At 35.4% G+C, this 16,687-nt stretch overlaps 1 protein-coding gene across 9 annotated transcripts in view; it reads right to left on the minus strand.

The window, feature by feature from the left end:
- The window catches only part of ACSL4 (acyl-CoA synthetase long chain family member 4), an 86,284-nt gene that overhangs the window by 52,617 nt on the left and 16,980 nt on the right, over positions 1 to 16,687 (minus strand). For 3 of the 9 annotated variants that reach the window (XM_017641735.3, XM_017641738.3, XM_017641737.3), the window contains exons 2-4: positions 9,847 to 9,952; positions 4,616 to 4,679; positions 3,094 to 3,143 (exon numbers count right to left, since the gene is read on the minus strand). The gene's annotated coding sequence lies outside the window, so the exon portion shown is untranslated. Of the gene's footprint in view, positions 1 to 3,093; positions 3,144 to 4,615; positions 4,680 to 5,570; positions 6,319 to 9,846; positions 9,953 to 16,687 lie in introns of those variants that run through there. The other 6 variants (XM_017641736.3, XM_073227995.1, XM_073227994.1 and 3 more) reach the window with 3 other exon arrangements.

The following is a 16,687-nucleotide window of genomic DNA, read 5'->3' on the forward strand; positions in this document are numbered from 1 at the left end:
TGCGGATAATTACGTTATATACTCCTCATTTTAAGTGATCACAACACACATGATTTTTAAACATGTAGCTTTCTAAAGTCAGAAGCTGATTATACACAATTTAACCCAAAACCTTTATTTAAGGAATTTTGAGATGAATAAATCATATTCAGAAGTGGCACCTACTGACAAAGCATGGGATGTGACAATCCAACTTTATTAAATAGACATTTTGAAAAATGGAGAAAAAAGGTAAGTTATGAAAGTTATGTGTTTGGAGAGACATATAAAGGGTTCATTGCTGTAGGAAGGGGAGTAGATAGTAGATAGTACAATAGGAATTTCAGTGTTCTACAGCTACTGCTAAAGGTTCCTGTAGATAAAACCTTACTGCTAAATCAGCCCATTGCATGGTATAAACTTAAATTTTGTCTGTAAAAGTCTTATATGTACTGGGTATATTTTTCTCTATGGGTACACAGTTACGATTTTAACACAAGTTGATCACAAATAACTGCATTACAGAACTTTAAAATTAACTTACAGTTAGAATAAATGTGTTCTGTATGAGTGAGGGATTTCCAGACTGTGTATCTGTCCTCTGTCATTTTACCTATTTGTCACACATCTCGTCATCTTACCTATTTTTTATAATAAAGTAATACAACTGTGGGCTACCAACTGTGAGTGCAGGTTCAAAAAAATCTAACCAGCAGAGGAATATCTTCCCAGAGAAACATCTTGTATTACAGAGAGAATTTTGCAACTGCACCTCTTTTGCCACATGACCTACCCTGCACACTTGCTTAAGGAAGAGCCAGTTTAACAGGTTAGTTTTTTGCTAAAGTTGTTTCCCAGTTCTTCACACTGTTAAAAATTATTTTCACAGCAATTTTCTTACAAAATGGCCAAATTAGTCACTACCATTCAGCCACCTGGCCACCATAATGTAAAACTGTACTGAGTTAAGAAACAAAATTCACTCTACTCTTCAGGATTAAATATACCTTATAAGAGAGACCAACAAAAGAACTCAAAGACTGATAAATCTGTTAAAGACCGAAATCTTGTGGCCATTCAGTCAACTCTCAAATATTAGCACTAATGAAGGAGAGATGAGCACAGATATTCCAAAGACAGCAGATCATTCAAAATGTATTTTTGCTCCTAACATTTCATTATGGGTGTATGTGACATTTCAGAAATTGAAGAAGTCTCAACTACAGAAGGAAGCCACGTGAAGCCAAATACAAGAAATGGAAGAGTGCTCCTAGAGTTAACGTCTCCACGCTAGGTTTGGGAAATACTTTCCATTCTGTTCTCTCTCTCATGTTCGTTTACCTGGCCCACGCCTGCATCACTAAGGTAAGTAAGGTGAGGAAGATAAGGGAATTAGGTATTTCTGTTTTGAAGTGTATTTTGGGATATGCCAACTGAAGAGGACTCTCGAAAGTATCTGTGAACTACTGACCAGATGTTCCTGCAAATGCTTCCAGCAACTACTACTCTTCACCATTTTAGTGTGTCTCTTAGACATCTAGAGAGCCTGCAGGCCAACTGCTATGTATAACTGCGTGTGCAGGGGTGTGTATATGTGAGTGTGCCTGCCTGTGTGACAGACAGAGGAAACAGACTCTCTGTGGATAAGTTAACTATACAAGACTGAATACTACTCACAGTGGTACCACAGTCTATTTGTCAAAGGAAATGTTAACCTTCTTGGTATCTTACCTCCTTTGTCAACCACAGGGTAGCATGCTACCTAAGTAGCTGAATTCAGAGCAGCTAATTCTGGTCTGCTGCTGAAAATCTTTTGCCATGTTTAAGATTTTTCTAATGCAAGCTAATCAGCAGGCTTTAGCACTTAGCTATACCAGAAGAGTAAGTCTTTAGAATATCTTTATACTTGGAATTCAAAAATATTTATTAGCACATTAAGAACTACTAGATCTTCTGTTTCAGGTTCATAATCTATTCTAATGAAAGCGATTCTCAGAAGACCAGAAATGCAAGAGAGGCAACGTTGTATACAGAGTTTTGGTCCTGGTTCAGCAGCTTGCTGAGCTGTAAAGACCTAGACCAAATTTAATAACTTGTCATCTCCTCATCTGTAAAATGAGAAAACTGGATTTGAATTTTAAGATATCACAGACAATCAAGTTTTTAAAACAAAGAAGGATCATGGGGGTAATGACACAGTTGACAATTGTCAGGTATAAACATTTTTTTAAAACCTACCATTTACTATCAACATCATTTCAAAAAATACCAAACATATTTAACTCCACAAAATTACAAGGCTATATCTTGTAATAATAAACAATCCTTTAAATGGAAAAAGTTTAGCTTTGAAGAACTCATGGCCTGTTGTCCTTATTTTTCTCACTTTACCTACTATGGACCAGTAAAAACTCTTCAGAGACCAGCACCAGTCTAAAAATTAATGTTTGGAGACTACTGGATTAGGCAATTTTCAAGGCTGAAACCCTATGATTCTAATTTTAGGTCCTCTGTTATATTTCTTTTATTTCATACTATAGTCTAGTGCGGGTACCTAAGTAAGGGGACAGTGCTAACATTTAAATTTTTGAAGGTCAGGAATGCAGTTAAATCAATTTGAGAAAGAGTAACTAGAATAAACCTCAATTTTGGGGGGAAAGTATACACTACTACAGATTTCACTTCATCAGTAATAATGAACCATTCACTGGACACTTACTATTAAGCCCATTTTACAGATGAGGAAATTGAGACAAGGGAAGCTAAACAGCTTGCCAAAAACACACAGCCTATAAGCCTCAGTACTCAGAATTGGATCTCTAATCTATGACTTCATTTTTTGGTATCACTCAAAGAAAAAGATTTCATTTAGATTTTAATCATTACTTCCAATTTATAAATGAAGGACATACAGTTAAAATTTTGGATATTGCACAGGATAAAAAGTTTTCCTATTTTACTTTTCCACACACTGCCTTTCTAACATAGACAGAATTATTGGCAGGTTTTTTTCCCACTAGAAAAATAGTCAAGCTGCCTGTTAGTATGCCCACTTAATTTTTTCCTACTAAAGTTGATAAAATGACAAATTTAGGTTTTTCAAGCAGTACTTACAGATTTCCTCTTTTTCTCTTAAGAACACGTTTATCTTTCGTGATTTCAATCTGCAATAAGAGACAACATTTATGGGTTCAGTGACATGAGAAAAGAACCCCTTCAAAAAAACTCAATTCACAATCACAACATAAGCTGGTCACAGGAACAGTAGTACAGTACAGAGAATACACTTAATGATTCTGTTACATCTTATGATGCTGATAGTGACCAAACTAGAGTGTGCGGATTCTATCACACTCGTGTGAGGATATAGTAACACATGTAACTGTTGAACCACTGTGTTGTATATTTGAAACCAATATAAGACTGTATGTCAATGATATTTTTATTTTAAAAAAAAAGAAAAAAACTCAAGTGCCATTTCATGTTACCTGTACACCTTAAGTCATGATGAGACAGGTACCAAAGGAAAAACAAGAAAGGACTACAGATGAATGCCTGACCAGAAGTAATTCTAGCACAATCTCAGAAAAGTAACTGAGCCTGACTATAACAACTAGTAGTAACAACTCTATAGGAAAATGGCAAGATTAAAGAATGGGAAGAGGAATTGAATAGACATTTTTCCAAAGAACACATACAGATGGCCAACAGGTACATGAAAAGGTGCTCAATGTCACTAATCATTAGGAAGTGCAAATCAAAGCCACAATAAGAGATCACCTCACACCTGTCAGAATGACCATCATCATAGCATAACAAGTATTGGCGAGGATATGGAGAAAAGAGAACCCTTGTGCACTGTTTTTGTTCATGGGCATTTAAATTGGTTCAGCCATTATGAAAAACAGTTCGGAGGTTCCTCAAAAAATTAAAAATACAACCATCATATAATCCAGCAATCCCACTTCTGGATATATAGCCAAAGGAAATGAAAACAGGATAGAGAAAGATATCTGCAATCCCATATTTATTCACAGTAGTCAAGATATGTAAATAAACTAAGTGTCTGCCAACAGATGGATAAAGATGTGGTATAAATACAATGGGGTATTATTCAGCCATGAGAAAGAAGGAAATCCTGCCATTTGCAACAACATGGGTGGACCTTGAGGGCATTATACTTACTGAGGTAAGTCAAAGACAAACATTAGCACTTACACAGGAATCTAAAAAAGCTGAAGTCCTAGAAACAGAGTAGAATGGTGGTTCCCAGGGCTGGAGGGTAGGAGAACTTGGGAGATGTTGTGAAAGGGTACAAATTGCAACTAGAAGTTAAGTAAGTTCTGGAGCTCAAACACACACCATAATGTTTCTAGTCAACAGTACTGTGTTATATACCTCAAAGTTACTAAGAGACTAGGTCTTGAATGTTCTCACCATAAAGAAGAAATGATAGTTATGTGATATGATAGAGGTGATAGCTAAAGCTATAGAGGTAATCATATTGTAACACATAAATGTATCAAATCAATACATTTTAAACTTATACAATGTTATCTGTCAATTATATCTCAATAAAAAAAGAAAAGAAAATGGCAAGAAGCAGGAATCATGTTTTTAATCATTTTATTTATACCTCTTATCCTCCGCAGTCAGGACAGGAGCCAACTTCAAAGACAAAAGCTGTCAGACCTAGGAAACTGGAGTAGGAAACTGGTCAGTCAATCTTCCCAGACATCACCACCCCCAAATGCCTGCAGGCACCTTGCTATTTTCCCATTAAAACCAAAAATGAATCATTTGCTTTAAATAATGCAAAGCTCTTTCCAAATTCAAATACAGCACTGGTCTAGGTAGAAACCGAGATATTCTCATCTTCCCTCAAGACACAACTCCGTTTTGTGATGTTCTTCAAGATACAAATGCTATGAAGGTTTAGGGTCAGTTTACAGTTGAGGATTAACCTATTTTGGACAATGTAGGAGAAAACTACTTATCATCTGAATACTCAGAGGAGTAAAATAATGCGCTTCAATCATCTGATATTGTTTACTTAAATTTCACCACCATGAATGCCCTGGGCATATTATGTATATGACTCTGAAGAAGAACTGAGGTTTCATTTTCATCCAGTAGTACTCAGTGCTACTTGTGAGACAAGGACTGTGGATGTAGTCAGAGTAGGGTGAGGGCCTCCGGAGGGGGCAGGGCGGGATATTTGCAATCAGAGCAATGTAACTACATGCAAGGAAACCCCCCTACTCAAACTCTACGTTAAACATTAAGCTCTAGAATCATTCTTCAGTGAGATCAGTTAATGTTCCCCACATAAAGAAGAGTAGCAATGTTTTATTATGCTAACCATTTATAATCATGTGTAAGATTCACTTTAGCATACTAAAAGCCCCAGGCCTATGTGCTGTCTTTCCTCCTTCAGATTTGATGAAGTGATTTTGCAAACTGGGCACCTAATTTATAGCAATTAAGCACAGGCATAAACAACACAGTAAAAGGCAAGAAGGATTCCACCTTAAAGATAAGATTGCATTTTAATACCCAAGAAGTTAAAACGTTAGAAATTCTTAACTTACTCTTTAGCAAATACCTCAGCCCACCTTGGGGGCTGAGCAGGTGGCCTTGTTTCATATGCTCCCAGACCAAGATGCTGGTATCTCAGAGAGAAATCATCAGAGGAAGTTGCTTGTGTTAAGTTAATTCTAAATATTCAGGGACCACTTAACAAACCCACACCCCTAAGTTTTTTTCATGTTCTTGGAAAAACCCCCAACTGCCTATAAAACCCCCTAGACAACGCACCACTAGGGACTCTCCTGTCCCCTCCAGGCGTGAGCCAGGAGCTCTGTCCTTTCACTTTATCTCTAAATAAAGCCTGTACCTTGCTCTCCTACCTTGACTGTTTGTGAAGCTCATTCTTCGGCTTTGTGAACAAGAACCCCAGCATCACTTGCATATGATTATGAGAATAACCCTTCAACTGTTGTTTTTAATCTAGATACCCCAAATGGAAGTCTCAAAACAAACAACCATATAACTAATCACCACACTAATTAGCTGGCATTAATTCAGATGGTTAATTTTCTCCTTTGCTTCCATTAGAAGGATGAAAGTAAAGAATGATTTATACCCAGACCTATCACTAACTGAGTATACCTTTTGTTTTGTTTCACAGAACAACTTTTCAACTTCAATATCCACAATCTACTTTTGGGCAGAGGGTGCTGGTGACAGTATCAGTACATGTATGAACACAAATGGTTAAGACTATTTATAAACAGAAGGCATTCTATTCAACATTTTCTTTTTTCCTCCCAGAGGGCTAACATTTGATATTAACACAAAGAGACTAAAACTGTACATACACATATTAAAATGAAATCCAAAGGGCTCAAAAGAGAATGTTGTGAAAGGAAAATATATTTCTATATATGTATAAATATATACATATAAATGTATGTATTACCCTCACAGATTAATTCAGATAACTGATAACAAAAAACCACCTTCTATAAAATCATTTGAAGACCTATGGGGCAGGGGATGTGAAAAACTAACCACTAGTTTGCTTAATTTGTAAAGTCATTTCATCAGTAAATATTTGCAAAGGATAGTTAACACTTGGTTATTGGCACAATGGAGGGAGAAGCTGGAGAGGATATTAAAAATTGTCAGAGAATTCTCTCAGTATCAGCCTTCTACTTATTTGCGGCCTTACAGCCCTCGACCAAATGGAGATGAAGCAACTCTCAGAGGTTCTTCAATACAAAAGACAGACATCATTTTTCTCAGTGCCTATAACCTTAAAGGTCATTTCTTTCATCATAAAAAAAGATAGAGAAACAGCTGCCCAGCAGATAAAAGGCAAACAAATCACATTTCCTAACCTAGCCTAATTAAGTTTATCTACACAACACAAAAACTGACCTTGCGCTGACCTCTCTCATGGCCACTCTTACCCACCCCTACAAAACAGGGCCCTCCTCTTCAAGTTATCCTATTAAAATAAATTGCAGAAATAATTTAATATAAAAGACCAAAGCAGATTATCACCATGAAGTTTCTATTTACAGAGGAATGGTAAGAGGGATGATTCAGCTAAAATTATAATGCAAATTTTAGACATACTTTTCACTTTCATAGGTATGCAAGTTTTTATAACCCTTAGCATAGCAAATTTTTAAGCAGACTGAAGCATATAATATGGTTTGTTTCTCCTTAACAATTACTTGGCGGCATGAAAAAAATAATACAGCACCTAGAATTTGTCATATTTCAATCAGGGAATGAGGCAGCACTGAGAAAGCCTTACTCACTGAACACCAGGGAGCAAAACAGTGTCCAAGCCGCTAACAAGAGAGTGACAAAGAGGAAAACAATACACATAGAAGGCAATGTTGTTCAACTTCATTCAAACAACCCTCATATTTTGAAACAAACTTAAAAACAAACAATTTATGTGCTTAGTTTTTGCCCTCATTGAAAGTAAGTTAGTCTGTTAACCAGTATTTTGAAAACATTCTTCCAGAAGTCAATACTAAACTTGTGATAGCACTTGTTCAAAATGTTTCAAGCACGATGAATCCCCATGCCCCACCCCCATACTTAATGTCTCAAGGACCAATCTTATTAAGTTTAAAAGAGTATGTTTCAGAAAAGGACTATTAACAAAGTCCTATGCACTTAGTGTTCAAATCTAAAAGTAAATTCTGGTGAGTCCCTTACAAGACAATTCCCAGCAATGATCTTTTATAATAGGTCTTGTTTTAGATAAATACGTATGTCATATATTGTGCTAAGTACTTAGTGGATGAAAACTGCCATACTCAAATGCAATTCAAAGGTTACAAATGTTGAAATCAAGAAGTAACACAGGTACAGAAGAGTATGTATGACTACATTATACACACGTATATTTTGAGTGGGTACATATTCACAGAAAAATGAGCAAGATACTCACCAAATATTAATGCTAGTTATTGCTATGTAGTAGGACTACAGGTAAATTTTATGTTTTAATATTTTTGAGTTTTTGGCATGTTTAAGATTTTTCTATTCTTTGTGCTGATTCATCATCACCTTCCAGAATATCCATAAAAACTGTTTATATAAAAACTGATTTTTAAAAATCATAAAAAAGGAAACAACTCATTTAAAACTGGCCTAAGAGACAACCACACCATCCAAACTACTGGAGGGGACTGCTGAGAATCTAAGCTACAGCAGAATGTTTTCCTCTTAAGAACATACTAGAGTATGAGTGGCCCAGGAGTCTTAAATGTTTTTAAGATTGTGGGTCACTTGAGTCATACAAATTAAAATGTTATTAAAGAAATGTTATAACCTAAGTAAAACTGCCAAAAATCTATCCTGTATAGTGTTGAGAGTATGGAGATAATTCCAGAGAGGCATAGATTAGAAGGCTGCTTCACGAACAAGTTAGGTAATCTAAAACAGAAAGTGTTTTTAAAATATTCATTATCTCAATAAAGCAGTTTCAAAAAATTCAAACATAACACAATTAGAATACAAAGTGAAAGGATCATTTTTATTCAATCCTCCATAAATAACAGCTTTTAATAGTTTGGTGGATACCATCAGGGACTTTTTCTAAGCATTTTCTAATACACGCACACACAATTTTTAAACATAAATTGAATCATACTATCTGAGGGCCTGCAACCTTCTTTTTAAAAAAAAAAACTATTCTTGTACATGGTCTTACATGGTTTTTCCATGATAGAGCACACAGATCTGACCATATCAAATTAAGTCTAACCAATCTTTCCTATTGATTGACATTTTTCATTTTTCTAATTTCTCATCATTAGAAATACAGCAATGAACATCTTTAGTAATATATTTATGCCAGTGCTTCTATAGGATGTATTTCTAGCAGAATTGCTGGATCAAAAGGGCATACTATTTTAGATTCTAGTCTATTAAAGTTGCCTCCCAGGTCTAGAAGCAGAAGACACCTAATAGCGATGACCATATCTAGCACCAAAATCTTGGGTTTCCAATTACCATTCTCCAACAGAAAGAAACAGGCTCTTTGGAGAGGTAGCTGATTCAGAGCCAAGTCAGGATAAATAAAAGTTGAGCCTGGTATCTTCTGGTGCCAGAAACTAAGGAAGTACTTTAAAAAAGGTGTGACAGGTTTAAAAGACATAGGGGCCGACCCAAAAGAGCTCCCAGTGATCAAAGCTGGAACAATTTGAGGCACAAAAGAAATAACAATAGTATTAGATTATACTCCAAAGAACAAAATAAATGCATATGAGTCCATACTAATACAAATATGTGATTGAAACAACTAACTGAAGGACAAGACACAAGTCTTCCTTATAGAAGAATCCTAATTAATAAATATGGAAGAAATAAAGGAAATAAAAAATCTCCATTAGAATGCCACAGTAATAACTGATACAGGCAAAATCCACTGGTGGATGCTAACACTGGTGAGTGAAAGCTCAAAGCTGGAACTGGATATACACATGGTTTCAAAGTAGCTCCCTCAAATATGCATTAATATAATAAATAATATAACTATAATATAAATAATATAATATAATATAATATAATATAATATAAGTATTAATATTTGTTAGCTGCAAAGAGAGAAACTGTAACTTTACTGTGGAGAAACATAGCTGACACTACCTTAACCAGGTGACCAAGGTTATGATCACCAGTAACAAGGCACACTAACATCAAGTACCCCAACATACTGCACTGAGAAGGACGCGTCATCGCTTTTGTGGTATTTTTGCCCAAACTGCATAATCTAAGTCTAACCATGAAAAAACATTAGGTAAACCCAAATTAGGAGCAGTGTGCAAAGTAACTGACCTGTATTCTTCAAAGCTGTCAAGGTCATAAAAGACAAAAAGCCTGAGGAGCTGTCATGGACTGGATGAGATGAAGGAAATACAACAACTAAATGTAATGTGGGATCCTGGAACAGAAAAAAAATGTTAGTAGCAACACTAATAAAATGTGAATAAAGTCTGTAGTTTAATGAATAGCATTGTCCCAACATTAAGTTCTTAGTCTTTGGTAATTGTACTATAATATAGTTATGTAAGATGCTAACATTAGGGGGAGCTAGGTGTACAGTCCATGGAAATGGTGTGCTATTTAAAGCAGCTCTCTTGTGAAAGTCTAAAATTAATTTCTAGAAATATTTTTGAACACCCTCTAAAAAAGAATGTATCATTTCACATTCCCAGCAGGAGTATATTAATGTGCCCATTTCCCCACATCCCCTCAGACACTGGATTGGATTGACCTTTGTTTGATAGGTACCAAAAACAGTTTTAACTTGGTATTTTTCAATGAACTTAAGAAAATATTTCACTATATCTGAACTTCTTATATAAATAACTTCTTCGAGTCCTTCATCCATTTTTTTCATTTGATTACTCGCTTTTTCTTAGTGATGCATAAAAGCCCTTTATATATTAAGGAAATAAGCATTTATATATTATGCTTTTATATATAAGTATATTATGCTTTATATATAAGCATTTATATATTATATATTAAATAAGCATTTCCTTAATATATATATATATATATACATATATGTGTATATATATATATATAATACATTTATATGATGTATTATAAATATTTTTCCCAGTAGAGCATTTCTCCATTCTGGGTGCTTTAGGCCAAACACTGGTTTTTAAGTTTTAAGCAGTAATATGCATCAGTAGTCTCCTTTGTGGCTTCTGGGTCATTTTCCTACTTCAAAATTTAAAAATTATTCCCTCATACCTCTTTAAAGTGTGATTACCAGGTCAAAGATAGATCTTTCTTTGGTATGTGTGGAATGGTGGGTGGGACAAAACTCTTGATATATACTACAGAATTACATTCCAGAAAGGCTGTACCTAATTATACTTCCATTAGTATGCATTAAATATTTTCCTATAAATTTTAATATTAATGTTAAATCAAGATTAAAAGAACATTTACCCAACCTCTCCTCCACCCAAAATAAACCACTTACTGCCTTAGAAAAAGTCATATTCACATTCTCCAAAGTTCTCATTTCAGAGACTTTATTCATGCTCTTCTTTCTACCCAAAATTCTGCTTAAAAGCCACCTTTTCTGGGATACCTTCCCTAACACCTCAAGCTAAAATTTCCAGCCTTTTTTTGAATTTATAAGTCTCCTCTAACAGCTCTAAACTTGTATTATATTGCCTCATATGTGAATTTATCTTAATCACTTTTCTAAACAGTAAGTTTAATAGGACAAGGATTGTGTCTTATTACCTCTATGACCTTTGGCTTAGAAATAGCATCAAATATTTGTTGGAATGGATAAGAGAAATTACCTAACACTTGTCAGAGAATACAGCTGGTTTAAATCATTATTTTTTTTTCACAATATCAGCCTTCACTTCATTTGTAACTCTTTTTAAGATAGGATTTTTTTTTTACAGTATCCTCCATTATCCTCTTCAGCAGATATGTGGGGAAAGTATTTTTAACAAAAAACTGCCATTATATTTTGGAATGATGATAATTTTAGCCAAACAGAATTCATTCTAATTGTAATTCAAAAATTATTATTTTCAGTGCTGGAAGAGCATATACATGGCAAAAATGGATATTTCTTTGCATATTTAAACCTGTAATATTCTGGGGTATTTTGTTTCACTTTCTCAGTTTTGAATAAATGCTTATTTATGCTACGCCCATTGTCTTTACCGAAGCTGAAAGACAGTCTGAGTGCCAAGAGAAATATTCCAACTGTACCTAAGAATTCTGTTATCACCCATTTTGTTACATAACTGCTCCCTCTATAATTAGTATGGCAAACTAAATATATATACATATATGCATATTATGTGTACCTATGTGTATGTATGCATATATGTGTGAATTTTGTGTGCATATACATATATATAGCACCTAGCCTACAATGTCAGTACTGGACTTTACCTGGAACAGGAAGATAGACTACATGCATATAAATTCTACTCTTCACATACAAGGTTGTAGACTTTCAGAACCAAAATAGGTTTTAAAATAAAATTAGTGAACTAGCCTCTAAAAAGAAATTCTTCCCACTTTCCTTTCCAAATGACCATGGAAACAAAAATAGGGTCTGCTTTCTAGAACATTAGGAAAGAATCTTATGTGCTTTCCCCATACAGTAAAATTAAGAATTTCTTTCTTATCAGTATTGATTAGTTTTATTGTAAAGATGAATGTGAGAATATTAGAAAACAACAAAAACACGTACTACTCCTACTCCTACCCCTTTGGTTACCGAAGATTAAACTATGAGCAGTATCAAGAGGGAAAAATACATTCTCTTTAAAAATTCTCAATATACCAATTGCATTTAAATAAGAATTTTTTTTAAGTCACAAACATCAATAAATCACTTGCAAGGTCCACCTAATATATCACGACTATTATGAAATAACCGCTGGAGAAAAAATGTTTTAAAAGATTAAAATTGCTGTTGCACTGGTAAATCTTGACTCAGGACCAACAATCTTACCATACTGACTTTTAAACTTTTGGAACAAATAGATTACATAATATCAAACACTGGACTTAACCAAATCTCTTCCAAGTGTAGTCAAGTGTGTTGATACATGGATGATTCTGTATTTATAAGGCTTTCATTAAAACAATACTTGAAAGAAGTGTTTGTGACTTTAGGTGATCTTGACCAGAAATTACTCCCGTATAAACTTCCCAAAAATCCGTGCAATTTTTGCCAGAAGTTGTATTTTGTTCTTAAAGATAACAAAAACACAAGTCTTAATAAATATATGCACAGAAAGGACTAACCTATGATAAACAAGAAGTACTCATGGAACAATAATTTTAGGAGGAAAAAATTAGCACTTTCCCCTAAAGTTGAGATTGATAAACTAATTGAGAGAGGAAAATATATTTTTAGGAACACAGGCTCTTAGAGCTAAAATGTGGCTAGTTTTCATGATCCTCAAAGCATCTGGGGCTACCAGTTCCTTGTAGAACTACTGCTTATTTACATCCTCACTTCCATTTCTGCCGCAAATAATTTTCATTTAATAAAATAACAGTAATGCACTGGGTTCCATCAAAAGGAGGGCCAATTAAGAATAAAGAAATTATTCGATGCTGCCAAAATGTATACAAAAAGGCACTTTATATACAGCTTGACAGAAGTATAAATTGGTACAAGCTTTAAAGAAAGCCACTTGGGAATATGCATCAAGAGGCCTTAAGTCAAACCTCATGACCTAGTAATTTCACTTTCTGCTTCTAGGAATACCTTAAGGAAATAGAAGTACACACACAAAAAATGTAGACAAGAATCATCACTGTGATGTAGACAACAGAAAAACTATAAATAATTTCAAAGGCCCAAAAGGAAACTGGTAAAATAATGATGTATCCATATGATCAAATACTATAGTCATCAAATGCAACATTGTCAAAGAATATTGAAGGATATGAGAAAATGCTCAAGATATATTAAGTGAAATTGGTTTAAGGTGAAACTTCCAGTATCAACTTCTTTAAATACATGCAGGCTACAAACTGAAATGTTAATCTCTGGGATGTAGAATTACAGGTGACAGTTTTTTTCTTGTATTTTTTTCTCCTACATTTTCTAAAACTTCTACAGAGAACATAACTTTCATCATTTAATAAATAAGTAGAAAATATAGCACCAGTCTTTCAATTAATTCTAGTGTGTGTCTGTGTATGTGTATGTTGGTAAATGACAGTGCACATGGCCTCATAAGGTGTTTTGCCCTACACCCTATGCCAAGTGGCAAAGTGATACTGTTAAAGGAGCCAAAACTGCCCTGTGTAAAGAACAAGACACTTCTGTTATAAATTAAACTCAAAGTAAAATAAATGTTTTTGCTCATGTAATATCTACGAAGCTAAACAAAATTAAGTTTCTTTTTTCTTGCTATAACTATGTTTCCTAAAGCTAAACTTCCTTGTGGTCTCCTATATCAAAATGAGACAATTGCTAGCAAGCAAATAGACAGTATCAAATGGCCAGACAATCATGAGGGGTTCCACACAGACGGAATCTAAATCATTTCTTTAAAGCCCAGTGTTCCACTCACTTATCCTATTAAAACAACTCTAATGCCAGATGGTATCTGGGGAAGACTTAATCCTTACACTCTTCTGCTCCATAAGGAAAATGTTTTTCAGCTGAGCAGAATCAGCCCCTGGGTGAATTGGGGCCTGTTCCCAGGAGAGGTTATCACAAGGACAAGGCACCAAATGGGTATTAATTCTTTGCTTTCTACACAGGAGAACGGATTATGAGCGAGGGGGATGTCAGGTAGTTTACCCATTAGTACCCACTTATTTACAACCTGAACTCTAGGGGAACTTCAGAGGCTATCATCTTACCTAAGACTGTCTTGCTTCAGACATTCCCATCAACTATGACATCATGTTACAAATGCGTACTAGCTGACTTCAAAACGGAGGTGGCAGAAAAAAGGCTGAATCATTTCTTTCCCTCCAAGTTTTCATTTCAAAATGTTTCAGGCAACACTGAAGCATTCATTAAGTAATCTCACTTCCTGTTAAGGCCCACACAGCCACAAATGTGTCCTGCAATAACCTCCATGGGGCCTAGGCAGCACAGAGTTCCCAAGACCAAAAATTATCAAAAGAATATGGTTGACACTGCAATATACAGTAACACCTTTACTTGAAAATTAATGTTTTATCTCCAAAGTAAAGGAAAATCTATCTGTGGCTGCTGGTTAACTCGACTGGGTTGAGCCAGTGCTTCTGAAGCTAAGCTCACAAATTTGGTATCTGTATGAATTGGTTAAAACGACAGAGATCACATTTCCAAGCTCGCCAAAGTCTGTCCCCAAGGTTTCCCTGCCATCCTGGCACAATTGTTATCAGACACCCCCCCCCTTTCTTTTTTGGCAAAGACATTTCTAGTGATGACTCTAGTAATAACCCTAACCAGTCTGACAGAGAACAAGGCAAGAATGTGTAGCTACATGAGCAGAAACCAACTGACTACAAGACCCTTCCATGTACTAAACTCCTGATTGAATCCAGTCATATACAAATGGGCAAGTAAATGAAAGCACCAGCTTTGTGCCATTACACAAACACACACCCGACTCTTTATTCCAAGTGTTTCAACAATATGAAATTACAACAATCATAAATAGTTCATGTACAACTGGATATTTATAGTCCAGCTTCTCAAATCTAGGCTAAACCTTCACTGATAACTTCAAACTGAATTCAATTCCTCATCTTACAAAACATACACTTGTATTTTAAGTACATAAAGGATAAATCAGATCCACCGTAAGTAGTATCTCCATTTATAGGTTTTTAAATCATCTTACAAAACGACACTTGTATTTTAAGTACATAAAGGATAAATCAGATCCACCGTAAGAAAGTACTATCTCCATTTATTGGTTTTTAAATTATTTTATAGGTTCTTAAACTATAAACCTATTTATGAAGTAGTGTTTGCCCTCTTACTAACTTAAAAATCAGAGAAAAGGAGATGGCCAAGTTGATGTCAGCAACCAAACATTCTAGCCTCGTGGGGAATGCGTATCTTATACTAGCACAAAAAACCACCAATTACAACTTCCCATCCATGATTTTCAGGAACACACAGGTTAGCAACCTTAGAATTGCATTTCAACTGAGATTTTTGATTCCAAATGAATGAGAAAGGACTAAAGCCAACTGGGGAGTTTCTGGGCAGACCCAGATGCTGAAAAGCTTAAGCAATTCTTCACATATTTATAAATGCCAGCTCTTGGAATAACTTGTGCCTAGTGCAGTCTAACATTCAGTTTACTAAGAATGGTTTTATTTAACTTGGCCCATCAGAAAAAAAACCCCACAGATTAACAGGATAAGGCGCTATCCTTCATCAAAGGCTAGGGAGGTAGACAACGACGCTCCAGTGTAACACAATGCGCCCTAGTGAGAGACAGTCCACAATGGCAGTGAGGAGCCAGTGTGCTGGAGCCAGGTGACCTGGGTCCAATTCCTGGCTATGCCACTTACTACAGTAGCGTGACCTCGGGCAGGTTCTATAACCTCTTTGGCTCATTTGCCACAACTCTAAAATGGAGGGACAACGACTACTACCTATGAGGACTGTGGAGAGCCTACAGTCGACGTCACAGCTGTAGCCATCATAATCTTCCTTTAGTTTCTCAAGAGCACCAAGCTTAATCTCTCACTTCTACATCCAGCACACGCTTTTCCCTCTGCCAAGAACATTCTCTTCTCCCTCTTCCTGGCTTCCTTTAGGTCTTAAAATGACACTTCTAAAAAGGTTTCCTTGACCTCCCCAGGTTATGTCAGGTGCCTCTGCTATTTGCTCTGCAAGCACGAATAGCGCACAGCACCTAAACTTGTTCACGTTTCTGTTCCCCTGGTAGATGGCAAGTTCCTTAAAGCAGAGGTCATGGCTATCCTCATCATCACGATAATACCCAGAACCTAGCACAATACAGGTATGTACTTACTAAATAGTACTTGAATGAACGTAGGATAAAATAACAAGTCATACTGAAAAGAAAAGAAACCAAAAAATGATTTCTGAGTTAAATCTATCACTGTAAGTCGAAGTTTATGCCTCTTCACATCTGAGATATACAGGAGTGCTTTCCTCTCACATCTCAAGTCTGAAATTAAA

Source organism: Manis javanica, chromosome X (assembly GCF_040802235.1).
Source record: "Manis javanica isolate MJ-LG chromosome X, MJ_LKY, whole genome shotgun sequence".
Lineage (NCBI taxonomy): Eukaryota > Metazoa > Chordata > Mammalia > Pholidota > Manidae > Manis > Manis javanica.